The 24,490-nt window shown below is 46.0% G+C and overlaps 1 protein-coding gene across 2 annotated transcripts in view; it reads right to left on the minus strand.

The window, feature by feature from the left end:
* Positions 1 to 15,145, minus strand: part of SLC38A1 (solute carrier family 38 member 1) — a 156,780-nt gene extending 141,635 nt beyond the window's left edge. Inside the window, exons 1-2 of one of the 2 annotated variants that reach the window (XM_083366465.1) lie at positions 14,968 to 15,145; positions 14,517 to 14,630 (exon numbers count right to left, since the gene is read on the minus strand). The gene's annotated coding sequence lies outside the window, so the exon portion shown is untranslated. The remainder of the gene's footprint in view (positions 1 to 14,516; positions 14,631 to 14,967) is intronic. The other variant, XM_083366464.1, reaches the window with a different exon arrangement.
* Positions 15,146 to 24,490: the final 9,345 nt, after the last annotated feature.

Genomic DNA, 24,490 nt, shown 5'->3' on the forward strand with positions numbered 1-24,490 from the left:
AACTTGACAGGCTTGTTAACCTTGGGGTGCTAGAACCAACGGAAGGGGGCACTTGGGAGACCCCCATAGTCACCCCAGTTAAGCCCAATGAGGAAGTCCGCATCTGCGCGGACTATAAGGCCACCCTGAACCGAGCGTTAAACCCCCATGCCTACCCAGTCCCAGCTGTCAAGGATGTCCTGTCAGCTATCCAGTCAGGCACCATCTTTGCCAAGCTCGACTTGGCACACACGTTTTTGCAATTGCCAGTATCAGAAAAGACGGCAGACGCTCAGACCATTGTCACCCACCGCGGAGCATTCAGAGTTAACCACCTTCAATTCGGTATAGCTGTGGCACCTGGTATTTTCCAGGAGGCCATGGAAAAGACCTTCAAAGGAATCCCCGGGGTCTGCCCCTACTTTGATGATGTGCTCATCGCAGGGGAGTCTGAAGAAATTCTAGCAGAAAGACTGCAGGAAGTGCTGCACAGATTTTGCTCTGCTGGCCTTAAATTAAAAAGGGAAAAATGTTCAATAGGGGTCCCAGTCACCGAATTCCTGGGCTACAGAATCGATGCCCAAGGAATCCATCCGACAGATTCTAAGATCCAGGCCATCAAGGCAGCCCCACCCCCTAAGAACAAGGCGGAACTACAAGCCTTCTTAGGACTCCTTAATTTCTATCATGCTTTCCTCCCCCAGAAGGCAACCATAGCAGAACCCCTTCATAGGCTGCTCGACAAAGGAGCCCCCTGGCAGTGGACCCAGGTCCATAATGACAGCTTTCAGAAGCTGAAACAACTCCTATCCAGCAAATCCACTGTCACCCATTACAGGGAAAGAATGCCTCTCTGCGTTGCGTGCGACGCCTCCCCCTACGGCATAGGCGCAGTTCTCAGCCACCTGCACACAGATGGGACACAATCTCCCATCGCATATTATTCCAGGACCCTTTCCAGGGCAGAGCGGAATTACGCTCAAATTGACAAGGAAACCCTAGCAATCGTAGCAAGCGTGAAAAAATTTCATGACTATCTATACGGCCGCCCCTTTACGATCTTCACAGATCACAAACCCCTGCTAGGGCTCTTCACCTGGAGCAAATTAACACCCCAAATCCTATCCCCAAGAATGCTGTGCTGGACCACATTCTTGGCTGCTTATTCCTTCAGGCTCGAACACAAACCCGGGAAGGAAATGGGCCATGCAGATGGACTGAGCAGGCTGCCCTTGCCCACTCTCAAGCCAGATCCAGCACAAGCCGGCCACAACTTGGCAATCCAAGAACTGCCAGATCGTCCCTTGTCCGCTAAGGACATCGCCTTGGCAACTAGCAAGGACAAGGTCCTGGGCAGAGTACTCGCCTGGGTCATGACAGGCTGGCAGTCCACCTGTTTGGGGCCAGAATTCCAACCCTTCTATCTCAGACGGCATGAACTGTCTGCTCACCTAGGCTGTGTCCTTTGGGGAAGTCGGGTCATCATTCCAAACCCCCACAGATCCCAAGCGTTGCACTTTCTCCACGAAGGCCACCCTGGTGTGGTTAAGATGAAAGTGCTCGCCCGCAGCTACCTTTGGTGGCTGGGACTAGACGGAGACATCGAGAAACATGTAGCCGGGTGCTACATGTGTCAGCAAACTAGACGCCCCCCACCACATGCCCCCTTCCACAAATGGGAAGTGACTAAGAACCCCTGGTCCAGGGTACACATTGACTATGCCGGCCCCTTCCAGGGCCAAAATTTCTTGATAATAGTCGACAGCTTTTCCAAATGGCTGGAGGTCATCTCCATCTCCAGCACAACCACTGCCGCCACAATCAGGGGTTTAAGGAGGGTCTTTGCCACTCACGGGTTACCCGACATCCTAGTATCTGACAACGGGCCCCAATTTACCTCTCATGACTTCCAGATTTTCACCAGGGACAACTCAATTAGGCACACCACATCTGCACCCTTCCACCCGTCTTCGAACGGCCTTGCAGAGGTCATGGTGAAGGCCACCAAGGACTCCCTGAGGAAGATCATATCCGGGGACTGGCATTGCCGGCTGGCACAATTCCTCCTAGCACAGCATTCAACCCCCTGCTCCACCACCGGAAAATCACTGGCCGAACTCTGCTGGGGCTGCAGGTTGGTCACCAAGCTGGACCGACTACACCCAGACAGGGCAGCTGCGGAGACCGAACACACCCCCCCGGCCAAGACCTTCCCTCCTGGACAACTCATCTGGGCCAGGAACTTCAGGACTGGAGACAAATAGGTTCAGGGCGTCGTGCTGAATCAAACCGGACCAGTCTCCTACTTAATTGACTTGGGGGGAGGACTGCACATCAGACGGCACGCGGACCAGTTAAGACTCAGGGGACCGCAAAATCTGCCCCTTCAAACTCCCCCCACTCCGCCTCAGAACCAAACTCCAACACAGCAGAGCCCAAGCCCACCGACTCACAGCCCCACACACCCCGACATTCCCAAAGCTCCTTGCCCTACCATTTTCCCCGATGGGGGAAAGGGGGACCAGCCTGAAGGAAACCTCCGCCGCTCCACCAGACAGCGAAAAACTCCGGCATACCTAGCCGACTACGAATGGGCAGGAAACACAGAAGGCGGAAGCATCGAAAAACAGCAAAGTTAAAAACTTACAAGGGGGGGAAAGGGGTGTTATATATCAACTGTTAAATGAGACGTTTAACTGGTTTCTTCTCCCACACGTTCGTGAGGAGAAACGCGGCAGCCCGCTGACAGCTGTCAAATGGGCTGCCGCTTTCCTTCCACGCAGGCACAGCCAACGGCTGACTTTGACAGCTGTCAAGCAACCACGCAGGTGCAGCTCACTGACAGCTGTCAAGGTTGCCAGGGCTGCGCATGTGCAGTAGCAACTGAACTGTCAGCAGTTGCCAGCTGGTCAGAGGCGCAGCTCGTGACAGCTCACGGCTGTCAACAGCTAGCCGCACCTGATTGGCTGCCGCCACGCGGCGGGAGAACACCACCTGACGATTGGTTGTTGCATACACAAGTTCTTGTATAAATAGCGACTTCCGGTGGCGGCGCGGCGCCGAAGATAGCCGTTTCGGGCTATCCGCTTCACAGCTGAGTTTTTTCCACCGAAAACAGCGCCGATCAGCTGTTTCGGTGGATTTGAAGCCCCCTCCCCGGGAGAAGAGGAGGGGGTGAGGCCCCAGGTAGGGGTTGAGTTCTCCGGGGCTGCCTGAGCTGTAAGCTTGGGCGGCTGAAGGATTGAACTCCCCCGTAGCCTGGGTTGCTCCCAGCTGCTTAGCGTCTCTGCTCCGGGATTTTTGGAGCAGAGCCAGGCGTTTGCGACCATCCCTGCCAGAAGGAAAGACTTTGGAGTAAAAAGGAGCAGGCAGAGCGGTACAGGAGGACAAGGTGAAGAGGATTTTTATTCTTACTCTCTAGCTTAATGGACTTTATAAACTTAAAGTGAAAGTGCGCAACAAGTGAAAGTGAGGAAAGATGGCGGCTAAACCTTCCTCTAAAATTTTTCGGAGTGCGGGAAACTCCCCGGTGCAACAGACATCGCTGCAAGCCTTGCTTCCTCCTACACCTCCTGTGGCATTGACGCTGAAGGACTTACAAGATGCCTTTGCAAAACAATCCCAGGTAATATCAGAAATGCTGGGTGATAAGATGGCAAAGTTGGAGGAGAAACTGGAGAAATTGGAGGAGAGGATGGAAGAGAAGTTTAAAGTAATGGAGGAGAGGATGGAAGAGATGTTTAGTGCAATGAGGGTAGACATTTTGTCTACAGTGGAAAGCGTGGCTGAATGTGTGCAATGTCTGGACGAAAAAGTGGAGGATCTTAGTCAAAAGAACACTATATTAGAAGTAAAGGTACTGGAAAATGAAAATTTAAGGGATAAAATGGATGGAGAATTGAGCCTTGTTCAGTATCATCAGATGCAGTATGCTATTAGAATCAGGGGCTTAAAAGAGAATCCTAAAGAAGAGCTAAAGCAGCTGATTTCTGAGGCTTTGGAATCAGTATTGGGCCAGCCAGCATCTGAAATAGAGGGATGCATGGATAAAGTTTTTCGTGTAAATTCATGGATTGCAAGGCAGAGGAAGCTACCTAGAGATGTGGTGGTCTATTTTACAAAGAGAGCAACTAGAGATGAAGTTATTCAAGCTGCTTATGATACTAAAGTTGTGGTTGCTGAGCAAGAAGTTCTGGTTTTAAAAGAAATTCCTCCAAAGATTTTAAGGAGAAGGAAGGATTTTGCATTTCTCATACAGGAACTTAAGCAACGTGATATTAAGTTTAGATGGGAGATTCCAGTCGGATTGGTGGTGATGCACGAAGGTAAAAGATATCGTCTGATTACTGTGACTCAGGCGCATGATTTCTACAATAATGTTTTAAAAGCAACCCCTCTATCACTTCTGGAAGCTGCAAAGGGATCTGGAGAGGGAAAACCTCAAGAGGCCGAAGGTGGACAGACAGAGGAGAATGGTGCTGGAGGGGATCAAATTATAGCTTCGTCGGCTGCTGCTGGAGAGTAGAGGGTCACGCGTGCCGCTTTAAAACGAGCAAGACAAGCACAAGAGCAAGACCAGCAGAAGTTTATGGAACTTTCAAAGCGTACCTATAGTGAAGCTGTGGGAGGAGCGCGGCCCAAAGAAAATATAGGGGCCATTAAAGATGTGCTCCAAAAGCTTCGGGGTGCCACGCATGGTGACTAATGAAGAATGTAAACAGTGGATGAAGGATTTCTTTGAGATTAATATGAATAAGGATACCTCTATGGACATGGTTTGGGATGCTAGCAAGGCCTATATGAGAGGGGTGTTGATATATATGAATAATAAATACAGACGTAATTTGGAAGCCAGAAGGAAAGAATTGGAGAATGAAATTAGGGAAAAAGAAAAGGCCTTAATTTTGAATCCACTGGATGTGAAGACTAAGGAGGTTATTAAGCTATTAAGAGGACAATTTGACAAATTAATGGCTGATCAAGTGGCAACCAACTTGCGGTTTGCTAGGCATAATACTTTTTGCAATGCTAACAAGCCAGGTAGATGGCTAGCTTATAGACTACGGAAAAAGCAAAGGGCTTCAAATATAGATAAAATTGAACATAAAGGAAAGGTTGTGTTTCAACAGGATCTAATTAAGGAAGCCTTTGTGGATTTTTATTCTAAATTATATGCTAAGGAGAAGATTAATGAAAAAGACATTGATGTATATTTGGAGAATGCTAGCATCCCGGTTCTTACGCAAGCACAAAAAGAGGGGATTAACCAATTGATAGCAGAAGAAGAAATTTTTATAGTAATTAAGGAATTGAAGCTGGATAAAGCGCCAGGTACGGATGGTTTGACTGCGGTTTACTACAAAAATTTACAAATGGAGTTGATAAAGCCGTTAAAGGAACTGTTCCAGACAATTCAGAGAGGGGGAAAGGTGCCTCCGTCTTGGAGAACTGCTTTTTGATTCCAAAGGAAGATCAAGATGCTACTCAAGTAAAAAACTATAGACCGATATCACTTTTAAATACAGATTATAAGATATTTGCTAAGGTGTTAGCTAACAGATTGATGAGGGTTCTGCAACAGGTGATTCATGGGGATCAAACTGGGTTTATTAGTGGTAGGCAAATGAAAAATAATGTGAGGCATATAGTTGATGTGTTAGAGTTTTTGGAAAGGAACAACCAGATCCCTGCGGCGCTAATTTTTCCAGATGCTGAAAAAGCTTTTGATCAATTGAACTGGCAATTTTTGATGAAAGTTTTAGATAAAATGAATTTTGGGGATAAATTTTTGCAACCAATTAGGGCATTATATCAAAAACAAACTGCCCGCATAATAGTTAACAATAGCTTGACTGAAGCATGTAATATTGAGAAGGGCACAAGGCAAGGGTGTCCGTTGTCGCCTTTGCTATTTGTGTTAACATTGGAGATATTACTAGTTAAAATACGGAATTCGGAAAGAATTAAGGGTATACAAATTAGAGATCAGGATTATAGACTGAGGGTGTTTGCAGATGATCTGGTTGTTACAGTGACCCAGCCAGAAAATTCTGTTGTGGACCTGATGGAGATAATAATGCAATATGGGAGGGTTTCTGGATTTAAAGTTAATGTGCAAAAAACTAAAATTCTGGCCAAAAATATGACAGTATCGCAAAAGGCTCTTTTAGAAGGAATAACTGGATTTGAGATTGCTAAAAGGGTCAAGTATTTGGGGGTGGTTCTGTCACCCTCTAATACAAAGTTATATAAAAATAACTATGAAAAATTATGGGGAAAAATTCAAAAAGAAATGGAGAGTTGGGAAAAATTGCAATTGTCTTTATTGGGAAGAATCGCAGCAGTGAAAATGAATGTCCTGCCTAAATTCTTATTCTTATTTCAAATGATACCGGTTCTTAAGAAAGATTCTAATTTGGAAGAATGGCAACGGGGTATCAATAAATTTGTTTGGGCAGGGAAAAGGCCACGAGTTAAACTTAAGATTATGCAGGATACTCGTGAAAGAGGTGGTCTTAAAATGCCCAATCTTAAATTATATTATGAAGCTGCTGCGTTAGCAGGTATAAGTGATTGGATTAATTTGACACAAGAGAGATTATTAAATCTTGAGGGCCACGACTTGTTATTTGGCTGGCATGCATATTTGTTGTATGATAAGAAGGTAGATAATGTGTTTAAAGTGCATATTTTAAGACAGGCATTGTTGAGAGTTTGGAAGAAGTATAGACATAAGTTAGATTGTAAGATGCCATTGTGGGCAATTCCAAAACACGCAATAGAAAACATAAATGTTGGTTTCAAACATGATGTGACTACGTATAAGGAGATTTTAAGTCTGGAAAGAAATGTCTGGTGTCTGAAGCCGTATAACCTCTTGCGAGATGAGAAGATTGTTACAACTTGGTTTCAATATACTCAGCTACGGGCCAGGTGGAAAGAAGATCAGAAAACTGGTTTTACAATGACTGATGAAAATTTGATAAAGCAAATTAGAAATCAGGGTCCAGCACATATCAAACGGATATATCTTGCATTGATAGAAATTGACTCAGAAACAGAACTTGTTAAAGATTGTATGATAAAATGGGCCCAGAATATCCAAGAAGTTATTACAATGGATACGTGGGAAAAGATCTGGGTGAGAAACGTGAAATTTACACAAGCTCAAAATTTAAGAGAGAACTTTTATAAAATGTTTTATAGATGGCATTTAGATCCTAAAAAGCTTGCAAGTATGTATCCGAATTATCAGCCCAAATGTTGGAGGTGTGGTGGCGAAGATGCAACATATTTTCATATATGGTGGACTTGTAAAAAGGTCAAGGCTTTTTGGATAAAAATTTGGTGGAATATGCAGAAGATTTTCAAGCAAAGGATAAAGTTTTGTCCGCAACTCTTTTTGTTGGGTATAATTACAGATGCTACGGTTGTGGACACTAAGCTGATGTTGAATTTAATCACAGCAGCAAGACTTTTAATAGGTCAATATTGGAAGAAGGAAGAATTGCCGACTATAGAAGAATGGACTTTAAAGGTTTCTGACCTGGCAGAGATGGCAAAGATCTCGGCTTATCTGAAAGATCATTCGCAAGAACGTTATATTATGGAGTGGAAGAAATGGATTGAATATATCCAGAACAAATACGGGACTAAAAAGTTTCATTTAGCATTTGAATAAGTCTTCCTTTCTATTTTCTTTTTTTTTCTTTTCTTTTCTATATGAAATATTAGTATTGCTTGTAGTTATCTTATTTGAGCTAGACAGTGATAGATTTAAGAATTTATTGTTGGTAGCATATGGATGCTTATGATTGTTCTTTGTTTTTATACCCTGTACTTAGCTCTGGGAAGTCGGGGGGGGAGGGGGGAAAGGGGGGGTAGGGGTAGGGAGGGACAGGTAGGGAGGGGGAGGGGGGGATTGTTAAAGATAAAATGTATTTTAAAACTTTTCAATAAAAAAAAGTTCTTGTATAAATAACAGGGAATCCCAGTGGTGCCTCGCCTGGGTGCCATCTCTAATAAACCGTTTGAACCCGTGCCTGCTGTCTCCTGGTGTTCCCTCATGCTAATCTAAACTGACCCCTGAGGTACCCCACAAGAAAGGGGCCTCAGGGTAGATCTCTGCCCCCTGCCACTACAAACTGAGAACGGCCTGAGAGGTAGGAGAACCACCGTAAAACAGTGCCTCCCACTCCCAACCTCTCGAGCCGTTGCAGCAGGATACCATGGTCGATGGCATCAAAAGCCGCTGAGTGGTCAAGTAGGACCAGGACAGAGGAGCAACCCCTGTCCCGGGCCTGCCAGAGATCATCTACCAGTGTGACCAATGCCGTTTCTGTGCTGTAACTGGGTCTGAAACCGGACTGGTATGGGTCCAGATAGTCGGCTTCATCCAGGAATTGCGGAAGCTGACGCACCACAACACTCTTGACAACCTACGCTACAAAGCGAAGGTTGGAGACAGGATGATAGTTATTCAACGAGGCCGGGCCCAGAGCAGGCTTCTTGAGGAGGGGCCTTACCACCGCCTCTTTTAAGGTGGAGGGAAAGACACCCTCTGTCAATGAAGCATTGACAACTGCCTGGAGCCAGCCCCTGTCACCTCCCCAGCAGCCGAAACCAGCCAGGAGGGACATGGGTCCAATAAACAAGTTGCAGCGCTCAGCCTACGCATAATCCTGTCCACATCATCCAAAGTCACAGGGTCAAACTCACCCCAAAAGGCATGACCAAGATCTGCCCTCTCCACTCCGTCGGATTCCGCCCAGTTGGAGTCCAAACCAGTCCGGATCTGAGCGATTTTGTCCTGCATATACTGAACAAATTCCTCAGCCCTACCCTGCAAAGGGTCATCCCTTGGTTGCTGGTTAAGCAGTGAGCGGGTCACTCGAAACAGGGCAGCTGGGCGATTATCTGCAGACGCAATGAGAGCGAAAAAGTAAACACACTTTGCTACTTCCATCGCCACTAGGTAAGACTTAAGACAAGTTCTTAGCCATTTTTGATCAGATTCGGATCTGCTGGACCTCCAACAGCTCTCTAGGCATCTTTTTTGGTGCTTCATCTCTCAGAGTCCCTCGGTAAACCAAGGGGCCACCCAGGATCTGCGCTGGGTCAGTGGCCGCAAAGGCACAACTTGATCCAAGGCCCCAGCAGCAGCCCTCTCCCAGGCTACCACTAGGGCCTTGGCAGAGTCGTGGGCAAGGGAAGCAGGAAATGTCCCAAGCTCCGTCTGGAACCTCTCAGGGTCCATCAGGTGCCTGGGGCAGAACTACCTGGTCGGTTCCGCCTCCCAGTGGCAGGGGGTGGTATACTGAAAGTCTAGCCAGAGAAGGAAATGATCGGACCATGACAGGGGATGGATGGTTAAATCCCCCCTACCCAGATGAATAATCCACTGCCCAGAGATAAAAACCAGGTCGAGTGTTTGCCCTCCATTATGGGTCGGGTCCTGAATTATTTGAGTCAGGTCCATGGCTGTCATGGAAGCCATGAACTCCCGAGCCAACTCAGACACCTCACCCACGGAAGGCAGATTGAAATCCCCCAGAACTATAAGCCTGGGGAACTCAATTGCCAACCCGGGCAAGATGTCGAGGAGCTTGGGCAGGGCTGATGACACGCAGCTGGGAGACAGGTAAGTAATCAATAGGCCCAACTGAACTCTAGGACCCAACTTCAAAAGGAGAGACTCACACCTGCCTATATGAGGGACAGTGGCCACTCGCGGACAAAGACTCTCCCTATAATAACCAGCACCACCCCAACCCAGCCCTGGGCCCACGGCTGGTGAAGCACCTGGAAGCCCGGTGGGACATCCCCCTCTTGGCCCAACCAGGTTTCCGTGATGCAGTCCAGGTCCGCGTTCTCCTCCTCGATGAGATCATGTATGAGGGGAGCCTTGTTCACCAGGACCTGGCATTGAAATAAACTAACCTGAGCCCAGGGTCCTGCAATCCTATGCCCCCAGGGGAGCAAGAAGAGCCACAAGGGTGGGAACAGGCAACCGCTTGAAGACAGCGGTGGCCCATTCCCCAGTTATGATAAACCCCTCTGCTCCTACACTCTTTGCCCCTCCCAATCACCGTTGGGATGGGAAGACCCTCTTCACTTGGAGCTGAATCCCCCGCCAAACCCCTACTCCACCCCCCCGCGACCATCTGATGGTCTGGACTGCTGTCCGGATCAAACTCCCCCAAGTTCATTCCGGATCCTTTGGGCCTCCCCCCTCCCGGATTCCCTTAAAATTTTGTTTAAAAATCTCAATAAAAAACCCCTCAAACTCCTCTTTGCAGCATGCCATCTCTCAGGGTCCCATAACCCATCATCAAGAAAGATCTTCTTTAAAACAGATGGATGCTCCTGCAAGAGGGGGGAATCTCGCAGTGAATAAAGTTCTCCAGAGGTATATGCTGGCATATAAAGTGAAACGGTAATGGTGACATCGGGCAATGGAGGGTGGCAGTAGATGGAATCGATGAAAAGTTCAGTCGGCCAGTGGCAGGTCCCAAAGCCACAATCATGATGATAATGAAATAATCAACAGTGGTGACAGCAAAAGTCATAATGAAATAAAGATGACAAGTCCAGAGGGGGGGCAGCTCGATGACAATGCTGACGGACGCAAGCCAACAGGTTCAAGCACGATGACAGGGACAGCTGCGACCTCCGCGGTGGCAAGAAGAAGGAACAGCAGCAGCGGCAGACCCCACAGCCACCACAGCACCACCAGGTTTACGGCGCTCACAGAGCCAAACTCGCTGAGTGGCAGAGGGGGGGGAACACGACATCGAAGCCCCCTTCCCCCCAGCCATAACTCAGGGCTCACAATAGAGCAAACAAGCATGAGCAGAGCCCAAATTCCGGCTCAAATTCACTCGGTCCAGCTCTGCTCAGCTCGGCACAACAAGGAAGCAGTCAGGTCGGCCCCGCCCAGCTGCCAGCGTCCTCTCACTGAAGTGTTAAATGGTTGGCTTCTCCTCCTCCGTCCTTTGTCATTCTAAGCTGTATCCAGACAGGGGAGGGTGCCAACACTCCACCAGAAATTCAGCCGACCGAAGAGGGCCAAAATGATAGCAGAAAGCCCCATGGCCACCCAGCAGAGCCGAAAACTGTACCGTACTAAAAAGCTCAAAACCAGCAGAGAGCCATCTTGGACATGCACAGAACACTGACATCCCCTAAACTAGTGGTGGCAAACCTATGGCACGCATGCCAGAGGTGGCATGGAGAGCTCTCTCTGTGGGCATGCCCACTGTTGCCCCAGCCCTGCCTTCCTCCGTGGCCCCCTACTCACCATCAGCCCCCCCAGAGGAGAGTCGCCCCTGGGCGTGGCCTGCGTGGAGCAGCGCAGTCAAGGACATAGCAGCCAAGGCAGCAGGGACAAGACTCTGCCCTCATGCCCCATTGCATGTAGATGATGGTGCAGGGCACAGGCAGAGGGCGTGGCTGCCATGGTGCTGCAGGGCTGTCTGGGAGATCTGTGGCAGGCCGTGGAGATGGTAGGTGCCCCTGCGGGCGGGTGGGGTGGGGGTGCTTTGGGTGGGATGGGGTGGAGCAGGGGTGGGCAGGGTGGTTTTCGGGCACTCAGTGTCTAAAAGATTCACCATCACTGCCTTAAACTCTGCTGAAGATGTTACTGAACCTGGTAACAAAACGTTCAGAAACCCACCCACAAGCTCAGAACATTCACCCTCATCCTACACCCGAGCCACAGATATTCACCACTATTAAATTTCTATCTCTAATACAAATTTCCCATTTCCCCAATTGGAATCATTTTCAATTGTAAAGTCACATGTCCTTTCCCCTGAAATCTTTACAAAACTAGATGAAGTGGACCAATGTTATTAATATACCTACTGGATGGAAAAGAAGTCTGGGACAATGGCACCCTAAATATCATTGAACTTTGAATCTGATTTGAATCTGATAGATTGCTAGTCAATGGCACCCAAATAAAACACATTAAGAAATCAGAATTAGTCAAAAACCCCAAAACAGGAGGGCAATTTCCTTTGGTAAAGACAAACTCACAATTAAACATTTTCAAAAGGAAAAATTACCAAGGAAATCCAGACCCATAAACCAGCCATCACAAATGCACATGAACCCAGGAAGGGTGGGGAACACCTCAAGAAAAGACCACTTAAGGGATAAGCCAAACCAAATTTAAAAGACCAAAGAAAAGTTTTTCCTCTCTTCTTCCTGCCCTGAGCAATTCTAGGTAGGAACTGTTTAGCTAAAAGAAATATCCTGAGGAGAGGAGACTGCAGACACACGCCTTGGAGAAACAATCAAACCCATTGATCCCACTAGATAGGAACAATATAATGCTAACAAAACAGACATTAACCACATATAGAAACCCATTTGCATGAACAAAGAAACATCTCCTAAGAACAATATTGATCACTCCCGGTCTAAACAAACACAAACTAGGAGAGATTAGGGGAACAAATACCTTTACAAAATCTAAATCATAATCACAATAACTCAAGGGGTATAAAAACAGGACCCCTCACCTTGGAAAGGTACTAGCTAGTCCAGAAACCATTGCTGTATCACTACTCTATCTGGTTTCTGCAATAAAACCTAGTTTCTGGCAGCTTGCTTCATTTTGTGTCACTTCTTCTGTCAGGTCTGCTTCCCAGCTAGAAACCCAAACCACGGAAAATCTTCCCACAAAGCTATGTTTTTACTTAAAAATAAGTGACCGTGAGGATTCCCATGTAACAATATAATAAAAAGATAAAGCCTTCCATAATTTAAATTTGATTCTTAATACCTACGTATCCATATTACTTTATTGGCAGGCATTAGAGGGTGGTGAGCACAGCACAAGACATTGTGGGCTGTTCCCTGACACCACTGGATGACATCGCCAGGGCCCACTGCCTTGGAAGAGTGAGGAAAATTCTCAAGGATGACTCACATCCTGGACAGTATCTCTTTACTCTCCTACCATTGGGTAGGAGATATGGGAGTATAGCCAGCCATACCAACAGGCTGAAGAACAGCTTTTATCCATGGGCTGTTAGGCTTTTGAACGGGTTATAATTTTATAAACTTTATGCATGATTGACTTGCGAGGCCGGTGCGTTGTGCAATTAGCTCACATGGTGTAATAAGATGGAGGGTTTGTGTCACTGTAAGTTGGGGGTGGGGGCACAAAGGGAGGCTCAACCAATCTCAATGTATACATGGTTGTACTTTGACAATAAAGGTTCATTCATTGGCAACATAAACTATGAAAGTGGTTTCTCTCTGCCTTCTGAGTATTTCCCTCCCTAGCTTCTTAGTCTAATCTTCAAATCAAACATTTTCTGGAACTAATTCAGATCTGCCTCTGACTTTTTCTTTTAAAGATCAACCAATTGCTCACACTTGCCAAGACAATTAGTAAATTGTACAAGTTCCTTATTGCACTTCCTCAAGCAGTAGAAAATGTCTTAACCAATTATGATCATTCAAGGTTGGTTGAATGTCCCAGTCTTTATGCACACATGTACAGCATATAAATTAAAAATAATTTCAACAAGCAAACAGGGCTCAAAATATTTCTGTACGCAAAATGTAATTAACATCCGCAAAGGTAATTACATTTCAGTCCAATTAAAGGCAATGGCAAAACAAAATAAAGCAGAAACATGAAAGAAGTAGAAATAACAAAATGGGGCAGAGGAAAATCTAATATCTGCCATGATTAAACGGTTTATATATACATTAGATATAAAGGTCATGATGATTGTGCTATTAATAATTTCCATGTGCAATTTCCCTTTTCCTCATAATTGATGGCAATAAATGAAACCAATAGATTCTAATTCTGCCTTGCACACAAATGAAACAAATGTTCTGAAATATGAGGTCTGTAAAAAACATGAAATAAAATAATAGATTCTTTCTGAAACAAAAACAAGAAAAGATACTAAGTCTCTTATGCATACTGGGGCTAGGCCTACATTCCTAGCATATCACAACTCCCTGTGAAGTAACTTGGGGGAAAAGAACCAGAAATAAATGTCAGTTATTTATTTCTATTAACTGATACCTAAACTTGAAAAAACTTTACAGAATCTGTAAAGCATCAGTTATGTTTCAATAGACAACAGACTAGCAGCAGGGCTTTAAAATAGACAAAAAAGCTTTGGGTTTAATGATTTTTTAAAAAAAAACACAATTCAGATTTCAGGACACACTTCCTTTCAATGGATGAGGCCAAGGTTCGAACAAAGCTTAAATAAAGAAATTCACATTCAAAATGCACGCGGTTTTTATTCAATAGATTCTTTTCTCTTTTTTTAATTAAAGGCCGCACTAACTTCATTAAAAGGCGTCCAGAATACAGTACAGTGCAATTTAAAAAAAAGATCGAAGAGGATACGGTTCGCAGAAGGACAGAGGCATTTCAGGTAGAAATCTTTCGTAAAAAGATTTCTTCTCCCAGTGTCCAAATGCTGTAAAACTGGTGGTTTCTTTTATTTTCTAAGATATATTAAAAGCTCTGCACAGAAGCATCACTCGAGTCTTACCCTTAACCGTTCTTTTTAATTGCTGTATCTGACACGAATTTTTCCAGGGTATCTTACTCTCTCTCGAACGGAAATGACTCGTCAGTCACCCATAATGCTGCTCCGAGCCTTTTTCTTTAAAATAATGGAGGAAGGGGAAAAAAATAAAAACGTGGTTCGCACGTCTGAAAGTCTAGTGAAACCACCACCCTCAGTGCTCGCGGGAGACGAGGCCAACTTGCGTATTAGGAGCAGGAAAATTCCTCGCCCGCTACGCGGCTTTCTCCTCAAGGCAAGGTGGCCCAGGGCAAGGCAGCGTCGCATCTCGCGCCAGCTTAGCTTCTCTGACGCCCGTCTGCCATGTGGCTGGAGAAAAAAAGCCACTTTTCGAGCCGTCAGCCCCCAGTGTTGTGTCTAGACTCGTGTCTAGAGCGAGGTGGGGAAGAGGCCTTTTCTTGCCCAACCTACCTACCTGTAAAGGCGAGCGATGCCTTTCTCTCCCTCAGCCAAGAATCCAAACTGGGATGCCTCAGCTGCCTTGCGCTTTTTTTCTTGGGGCTCCTGTAAGATACCTCGCTCGGGCGCCAGGAGCTCCTGTTGGGCTGGGTTTTACTGGACGCGCTGAAGCGGAACGTGTGTAAATATTTTCTCAGTCGTTACCACACGCTGATGTAAGGATCCACGGTTACATTAAAATCCTTCCAGGAAAAGCGTTGCAGAGCGCTCTATTGAATGAATGAATGAATGAATGGTCGGCGGCAATTTCATGCGGCTGCACAGCGATCGGCATCCCCTCCTCCCCCTCCTCGACGTCAACCTACGTAGGGGTTCAGGAGAACCAGTAAAGCGATTCATTGACAACAGCACCTGGCTAGCGCAGTTGCCATCCAGTGCGTGGCCATGATTTCCGAATGTATTATTTCGTTTGTTTAAGTCTAGGGAGCGCTTGCTCGCTCAGTCGGTCGTTTTTCCTCGCGGCTGCTTCCTCCCCGCTTCCTCCAGGACGACCATTCTAGGTGCTTTAGGTGGAACACATCTGCCCGAAATGGATAGGAAGGATTCTGGGCATCTATAGCCACATCCGCCCGATCGGTTAGGAAGAAAGGCGCCATGACACCTTTCTTTTTTTTCATGACATCTTGCTTCTCCACCCCACCCCCCCGGCATTAATTGAACAGTCGGCGCGATGATCCAGCTGAGAACAGCTAAAGGGGCTCTTCCTCTCGTTTGGTGGATATAGGAGTGGTGTTGATTCCAGGCAGAGTTCACGAGTTCTCCGGTCGGCAGTTAATTAAAGGGGTTGTTTGGGATCAGGAGGATAACTTGCTGCTCTAAGAGTCTAGGGTTCCAGGTGGGTTGGGAGTACCAACCCTAAAAACTGCTGGCTAGAGACAAAAGCATTTATAATCTGGCTTCATATGGCAAGACTGTGGGACTTGCTACTGAAGTGGTAACACTTGCTATCCTTTTTTGTTGAAGAAAGGGGTGGGTGGGAGGAGAAGCATTTTTTTTACAGCCATAGCTACAGGGTTTAGTTACCTGCAACGTTTTCTTATTAGATTATGCCAGACATGTCAAACACAAGGCCCGGGGGCCAGATGCGGCCCGCAAAGTGGTTTCATGTGGCCCGCGAAGCCATCCTGGAAACAGTGAGGAAACGGCCCCCACTGCCTCGGCCCTGGCCCAGAGACCCTCCTTCTGCCAGAGACCCTCAGATCTGTCCCACTCCTGCCCAGGCCCCCATAGGCACCCTTGATGCGAATGATGTAGAGCTGGCCATGCCCACCCTGGCCAAACCCACCTGGCCCCTTGAGGGCAACCGCAATGCTGATGCGGCCCTCAATGAAATTGAGTTTGACACCCCTGGGTTATGCCTATCTGAAATCTGCAATTGATAGGCCTTGGAGAATCGGCTGTTTGTAGATTTTGCTGCTCTGAGTGAATACATGACAGAGGTATCTCTGTAAAATCCATGACTCCCTTGCCTTTTAGCTAAATCATGATGGTTTTCTTCTTCTTTCCATAACTGAAATTTTGTGTGCTAGTCTAAGCAAAGCATTTACCGGTAACATTTCAATATATTTGGTGAGATACTTCCTTGTATACTAGTTGTGTAATATTTGCCAAATAGCATCCGGGATATTCTATTCACACTTTCCTTTTAAAGTATAAAGTATAAAGTTTTAAAGTATATTTACTAGAAGGAGGTCCCTTGGTTTTCTTGAAATTGTAGCAATGACTGGCCACAGCAGTATGTCACCAGACAAAACTTTCAGACTTTCATCTAGTAGGAAATTGTGGCAATATTTACATGAACATTTACCTCCTGAACTCAGTGAAGTGTGCAGTATCTAAACAGAACTGAGACTATTTAAAATATGGAACAAACCCGTTGTAATTTTTGCAACATTGCATCATCTTTCTAAGCTTTAAATCCAAAAAAATCATTTTTCCTTTTTTTCAGCAAAAAACCACATAAGAACATCTTGCACTTTTAAGAAAGGATGATTAATTTATTTGAAAAAGAATAGTTTATCTTAGTGCAGCTGTACTTAATCTAGAGCAGTAATTTTCAACCCATGATATGCGTACCACTGGTGGTATTTCAGCACCTGGCAGGTGGTACACTTATGACAGGTTGAAAAGCACTGTAAAAAAAAAGGTAAAAATGGATGAGTTGAAGTGGCAGCAGCACCAGAGATGCCGGGGGGAGAGTCAGCTGGAGCTGCAGTGTTGCCGGGACTATGCTGAGAGCCCAAGATCGCCATGTGTGGCTCCAGCTGATTGGCACCTCCAGTGGCCTTGGGGGTGGCTGGCAGCCACACACAGTCTTCAGGTAGAAATTCAGTTGGAGCTGCAGTGTTGCTGGGGCTCTGCTGAGAGCCCAGGATGGGTCCGCACAGCTCCAGCTGATTGATGCTTCCAGTTGAACCCAGAAGAAAAAAGAGGAAAGAGGAGAAGATATAAAAGAAGGAGGGGGGAGAGAGAGGACAGAATATAAAAGGAAGAGTAAAACCAGTACTTTTTTCCTTTTTTATGGTTTGTAACATTTTATTAGATTATAGAATAAAATACAAAAGCAAATAGTAAGACACTGGAGGAAAAAGGGAAAGAAAAGTGAGGGGGAGAAGGGAAAAAGAAAAGGCATTGACTTCCAACTTCCTCTGTTGCAGTAGAATGAAGCATTAACATTGAACCTCAACTTTTTACTTTTCCATAGTAGTATAGGTTAGCCATTTCTATATCAATGAATCAATCTAATCAGTAAAACCCAAAATTCCCCCCCTTTTTCATGATCAAATTTTGAGACCTTGCTAAGCACTGGTGGTACTTGAATATTGTTGTTATGTTTTTGATTTGGTGAGGCATTGACAAGGTAGAGTGGTGAAACAGCAACACGTTTATTCAGTAACAACAGAAGCAGCACTAATTGCTGCAAACCACTATTTATACGGATCGCGACTAGGTGGCAACCAATAGAATTAAAGCATTGTTGTGATTCCGTGCCAGCCTGTGCTCCCAACAGCTGAGTCCGAGGGATCTGAGGAGGAGGAGGAGGAGGAGGAGGAGGGGTTTGGAGAGGCTTTGGAGTCAGAGGGAGGCTCTGAGGCATTACAGGATTTATTCTGGATCAAGCTGTCGTATAATGATTTTTCCCCTTGCTAAGATCCCTGTGCTGGTCTGTATAGGCAGATATTATCACTGATAACAGCTCTTGCCAGATAGCAGAACTCATGAAAATATCTTTTATCATCCAGAAATACCTTTATTTGCATGCAGAATAGATTACAGCAGATGAGGTGAATTAGATGATAATGCACAATATTTCCAAGGTCAAAAGACAGTATTGACTCACAGTGTCTGCGCATGTGTCTGCCGGTTATGGAGGAGCACGTGTATCTGCCAGTTATGGAGGAGGAGAGTCCCCAGGGATAAGAAGGAGGAAGTCCATCCCAGAAAGGGGAGGGGTGTAAGGCACATGGTTAGGAGAAGGAGGAAATATGTCATAGGGAAGGAGGAGTTGGCTAACCCAGATAAGATAGCATATTATAATTTCCCCAAACTGATTGTTATTTGTAAGAACATTTAGAATTTGGAGGGAGAAATAAGCTGCTCTTTCTTTTTTTGTTTTTTGTTTTGTTTCTTTTTCTTTTTTTTACTTATTGATTGGGAAATATAAAAATATGAGAGGTTATGGAAAAAAAACAGAATGAAATCCACCAAGGTAAATATAGTTAAGTGTTTAAAAAGTGGAGAAATAAGCGGAAATAAACATGGTGACAGGATTTATGATAAGGCAATTAAAATGATATATAGGATTATTGAAACTATATATTGAACTATTGTTAAGCAAATAAAACTGTCTTAATGTAATGTTTTGCAAAGAAAGATACGTTGGGGAAAGGGGGAATCAAATAATTAACATATGGAATATAGATTATAGAAATTAATTGTTAAGGACTGTCTTATAAATGTTACCCAGACAACATTCTGTTTTATAATGATTTATGTTATGTTAAAAAATTCTAATAAAATATTTACAAAAAAAGAAAAGAAAGAAAACTCTGAAAATTTGGCCCCAGACATTTGTCTAGCCATCCTGTGTGCACCCAGTTCAACACGTGATTAAGTGTCTTGTCAGAGGCTGTCTCAGCAGCCACGTCCCCAGCGTGAAGGGAAGACTCCAGCAAATCCTGGATGGCCAGGATGTGTGCAGCCGGAGCAGGATCTGGCTCTATGTGTGGCAGGGGCAACCTGCTAAAGCCATCTGCATGGCCCATTTCCCTGCCCGGTTTGTGAATCAGCCTGTAGCTGTAGGCTGAAAGAAAGATAGACCATCTCAGCATTCGTGGAGATAGAATCTGAGGTGTCTGCTTGTTCGTGGTGAACAACCCTAGAAGTGGCTTGTGGTCCCTGAAGTCCGTGAAATGGCCATACAAGTAGTCATGAAACTTCTTTATACTGGCCACTATGGGCAGCACTTCCTTGTCTATTTGAGCATAACTGCTTTCTGCTGAAGACAGGGTCCTAGAATAATAAGCAATGGGAGCCTGCCTCCCATCAGCCATCAAGTGGCTTAACATGGCCCCAACCCCGTATGGAGATGCATCAGAAGTGCAGATAGGCAGCTTTTCATTAAAGTGGGTGAGCAATGAGTTCGAAAACAGCAGTGATTTGACGGCCAAGAAGCTTTTCTCGTGGATGCTTGTCCACTGCCACTGTGTCCCTTTGTCCAAAAGCTGGTGTAACAGCTCTGCCACTGCGGCTTTGTGTGGAAGGAAGGCATGGTAAAAGTTCAAAAGTCCCCAAAGGGCCTGGAGCTCCCCCTTAGACTTAGGACTGGGAGCCTGCTGAATTGCTTTGAGCTTGGAATCCGCCGGATGGATGCCTACGGCATCTATGTGGAAACCGAGAAATTTGGTTGAATCTACCCCAATCTTGCATTTCTCCTTTTTTAGCTTCAGCCACACTTTGTGGAAACACTGAAGGATAGCTTTGAGCTGCTCAGCCAAAATCTCCACTGACTCCCCAGCTATGAGGACATCATCAAAGTAGGGGCACACCCCTGGAATGCCCTTGAGCATATGCTCCATCACTCCCTGGAAAAGCCCAGGGGCAACACTGACCCCGAACTGTAGGCGCCTAACCCTGAAAGCCCCTCTGTGGGTGACAATGATGTGAACTTCTGCCATGGCGTTGTCCATGGGCAGCTGCTGGTAGGCTTGCACCAAATCTAATTTGGCGAAGACGTGACCTCCCTGTAGTAACGCCAAAATGTGGCTGACTACAGGCATCGGATATGCATGTTGTTGAGGTGCTCTGTTAATAATGCACTTATAATTCGTGCATATGCACACCTCACCATTGGCCTTAAGTGGTGTGGCTATGGGGGTCTCCCACACCTCACTATCAACTGGCTGCAACACTCCTTGTTGCAACAGCTTGTCCAGCTCTGCATCAATTTTGGGTTCGAGGGTGAAAGGAACTCTATGAGGCTTGATCCATATTGGGGTTACTGTAGGATCAAGGTGAAAGGCAATAGGAGGTCCCTTGTATTTCCCTAAACTTGGGCTGAACACATCAGCAAACTCCTGGCAAACCGATGACAGGTCTGCTGCTTGTATTCTATGAATGCCGGTCACTTGGATGCCCAAGGCATCATACCAGTCTAGGCCTATGAGGCTTGTGCAGTGGCCCTCAACTACCACAATGTCCAATGGACCCTCAAACTCTTTGAACTGCACATTGAGCATAGCTTCTCCTTTAACCGCTACACAGGAGTTTTGGAAATCCATCAGCAAAAGGTTAGACAGACTGAGTTTGACTTGTTTGCCGCTGTGACCGCAAATGTGATTGAAGGTTCCTTGGGAAACTAAAGATAGGCTGATCCTGTGTCCAGTTCCATGTTGCATGGAACTCCCTGAAGCTTGACCTTGAGTCTAAGTTTCTCTTTAAGGGGGTGATGGGCACCAGTTCTGAACACACTCCTCTGGCTGGAGCAAAAGCCTACTCTGTGTTGCCCCGGGGCCCCGGTACCTTTCCTGAATACTTCTCCTGGCAGTGTGTCCTGCTGGTGACCTCTGCAGATGGCAGCAATGTGGCCTTGCTTGCCACATGCCCGGCAAGTAGCTGTGTGGAACCTGCATTCCAAGCACCTATGTTGGCCTCCACAGCCCGCACATCTAATGAAGGGAACTGCCTTCTCAACTGGTCGCTGGTTCCTCTCTGGTTGGTTCTGCAGCCGATTGACCTCAAGGTCCAAGTCAGAGTCTGCTGCTCTTTTGGTGTCCTTGTGGTGGACGGTTTCTGGGCTGGGAGTGTTCTTGGAGGGCCATAAGGCCTTGATGGCTCCTCTGGTGGCTTCGGCAGCCATCACCTCCTTCAGGGCATCTTGGAATGTGAGAGTCTCTTTTGCAAATAACTTCTGGACATCTCAGTTCCTCAACCCGCAAACTAATCGTTCTCCTCAGTCTCTCTTTGAGATCTGTAAAGTTGCAAAGCTGGGACACCTGTCATAGGGCAGCTATGAACTCGGCGGCAGACTTTCCTGGCTGCTGCTCCCGCTGCTTGAACGCATGCCTCCATGCAATGATGGAGAGTTTTGGCTCAAAATGGTCCTTGAGCGTCTTCTTAAGATCTGTGTAGGCAACTGACTCTAGCGAAGCAGAAGCAACCAGGTTCTCAGCTATGTTGAATGTCGCCAGGCCACAAACGCACAGAAGCGTTGTGGCCTTCAAGCCATCTTCACTAACTTGGTTAGCTTGCAGATAGTTCTCGACGTGAGAGATGTAAGAACTCCACCTCTCAGGATGCACCACGTCAAATTCTGCCAATTTGCCGACCTTGGCCATGGTGAGTTTTTTTCATCCTCGCAATGCCTTGTGCTGCTGGGCTTCTGTGCTGGCCCTAGGATGGATCCTTTGGGTGTGGTGGTCTCCAGCTTGGGTTGCTTTCAGACCAAGAGAGGGGAATGTAGTTCCCGCCAGGCTCTGATGCTGGCCTCACCCCTACCTTTGTGTGTATAATTGTATTTAGTGATCTAAAGAGGGCAATGAATGTAGAGGTGACAAATGGCCATAGAATCTGTTTCAAATATCTCCAGTGAAGGACAGATCACCTTCTCTTGAGGCAGCTATGTCATCGCAAATAGTTTTTAATGTCAGAAAAATGTCCTGTTGTTGAAACATCTACTTCCTTACAAATGAAATATATAGTTTCTTGTCCTGTTCTCTGGGCAAAAGAAGCAACGATTCTGCCCATCTTCTATCTGACAGCTCTTGTAATACTTGAAGAAAGCAATTATGTCCTCTTCAGGCTAAATATGCCCAAGTTTCTGATTGCATTCAGGACAATTATTTATACTTACCTCCAAGCTTTAAATGGGAGAACAGTAAACAACTTCAGTTAGCTTTCCTTGGAGCTGATTTCAATTGTAAGGACAAGCTCAAGGTAGATTGTTCTGCTCTATTTTCTTTTTTCTTAACCTTGCTGGGTAAACTCTAGATTCCCCTTTTCCTTATTCCCAGCTTTCTTTCCTCTCAGCAGAGCCGTTCCTAAAACTCACAGACTATAACACTATCAGAGATGTTACTTTCACTGGAGATGACCCTCTAAAATGTTTTACTGCAAGAGAAGAAGCAGAATTTGACAGAAAGAACTGGTATATGTGTGAGAAAAATCTGAAATACTGTATATTGACAGATCTCTGAGCAATTCAATTAAAAAGAAGCAAGGGATAGTTGAAGGACTTCTGTTTGGGCAGCAAGGTTGTGGTAGAAGAACTCCAAGATCCTTTTCAGATTAATGATGTTGTAATTGTCACAGACCCCTTCATGGATTACTGCCTTGTCTTGGAGAAGGGGCTTGTGTAATTCAATGAAGCTATGAGCTATGCTGTGCAGGGCCACCCAAGACGGAGAAGGTCATAGCAGAGAGTTCTGACAAAACATGATCCACTGGAGAAGGAAATGGAAACCCACTCCAGTATGTTTGCCATGAAAACCCTATGGACAGTACCAAAAGGCAAAACGATATGACGCTAGAAGATGAGCCCCTCAGGTCGGAAGGCGTCCAATATGCTACTGGGGAAGAGCAGAGGGCTAGTACTAGAGGCATTAGAAAGAATGAAGCGACTGGGCCAAAGCCGAAAGGACACTCAGCTGTGGATGTGTCTGGTGGTGAAAGGAAAGTCTGATGCTGTAAAGATTTTTTCTCCATAGGAACCTGGAATGTAAGATCCATGAATCAAGGAAAGCTGGACGTGGTCAAACAAGAGATGACAAAACTGAACATCAACATCTTAGGAATCAGCGAACTAAAATGGACAGGAATGGGTGAATTTAATTCAGATGACCATCAGGTATACTACTGCGGGCAAGAATCCCTCAGAAGAAATGGAGTAGCCTTCATAGTCAATAAAAGAGTAGGAAATGTTATTGCTTGACAAGAGATGAAGGAGTAGCTATTTCATATGTTAAACTTGTATATTGCTTTAATAATAATAATAATAATTTTATTTATATACCGCCCTTCTCCCGAAGGACTCAGGGCGGTGAACAGGGCAAATATATAAAAATACAAAAATACAAAAGTTAAAAAAGAATTAAATACAATGCCCAAACTAAAACAGTAAATACATATATTAAAAAAAACAATAAATTCCCAAACCCATCCCCCATCAGGCCAGGCCGGCTTGTTCGAATAAATGCGTCTTCAGATCGTGTCGGAAGGAGCGAAGGTCGGGCACCATCCGGAGCTCGACCGGCAACCGATTCCATAAATCCAGGGTGCCCACAGAGAAGGACCTCCCCCTGGGGGCCACCAGGTGACATTCTCTGACCGGTGGCACCCTGAGGAGACCCTCTCTGTGGGAACGCACAGGGCGGAGGGAAGTTGATGCCGGCAGCAGGTGATCCCTGAGGTACTCTGGACCCATGCCATGTAGGTCCTTGAACACCATTACCAGTACCTTGAATCTCACTCGGAAGACAACTGGGAGCCAATGCAGCTCACGGAGCAGAGGTGTAACATGAGAGTATCGGGAGACTCCCAACACAACTCTCGCGGCTGCATTCTGTACCAGTTGGAGCCTCCGAGTGGTCTTCAAGGGCAGCCCCATGTAGAGAGCGTTGCAGTAGTCTAAACAAGAGGTCATGAGCGCATGAGTGACCGTACGCAGGGCATCCTGGTCTAGATAGGGCCGCAACTGGTGCACCAGGCGAACCTGGGCGAAGGCCCCCCTAGTCACGGCCACTATGTGATCTTCCAAAGTAAGCCGTGAATCTAGGAGGACTCCCAAGTTGCGAGCCCTATCTACGGGGGGTAATAGCTCACCCCCCCATAGAAAGAGATGGGATATTCTGAATATCCCGGTATGCCGGTATGCACAGCCACTCAGTCTTGTCGGGGTTGAGTTGAAGTCTGTTCCTCCCCATCCAGACCTGAACCACTTCCAGGCAACAGGACATCACGTCGAGGGCATCACTGGGGTGGTT

The sequence above is a fragment of the Vipera ursinii genome (genome assembly GCF_947247035.1).
Source record: "Vipera ursinii genome assembly, chromosome: 6".
Lineage (NCBI taxonomy): Eukaryota > Metazoa > Chordata > Lepidosauria > Squamata > Viperidae > Vipera > Vipera ursinii.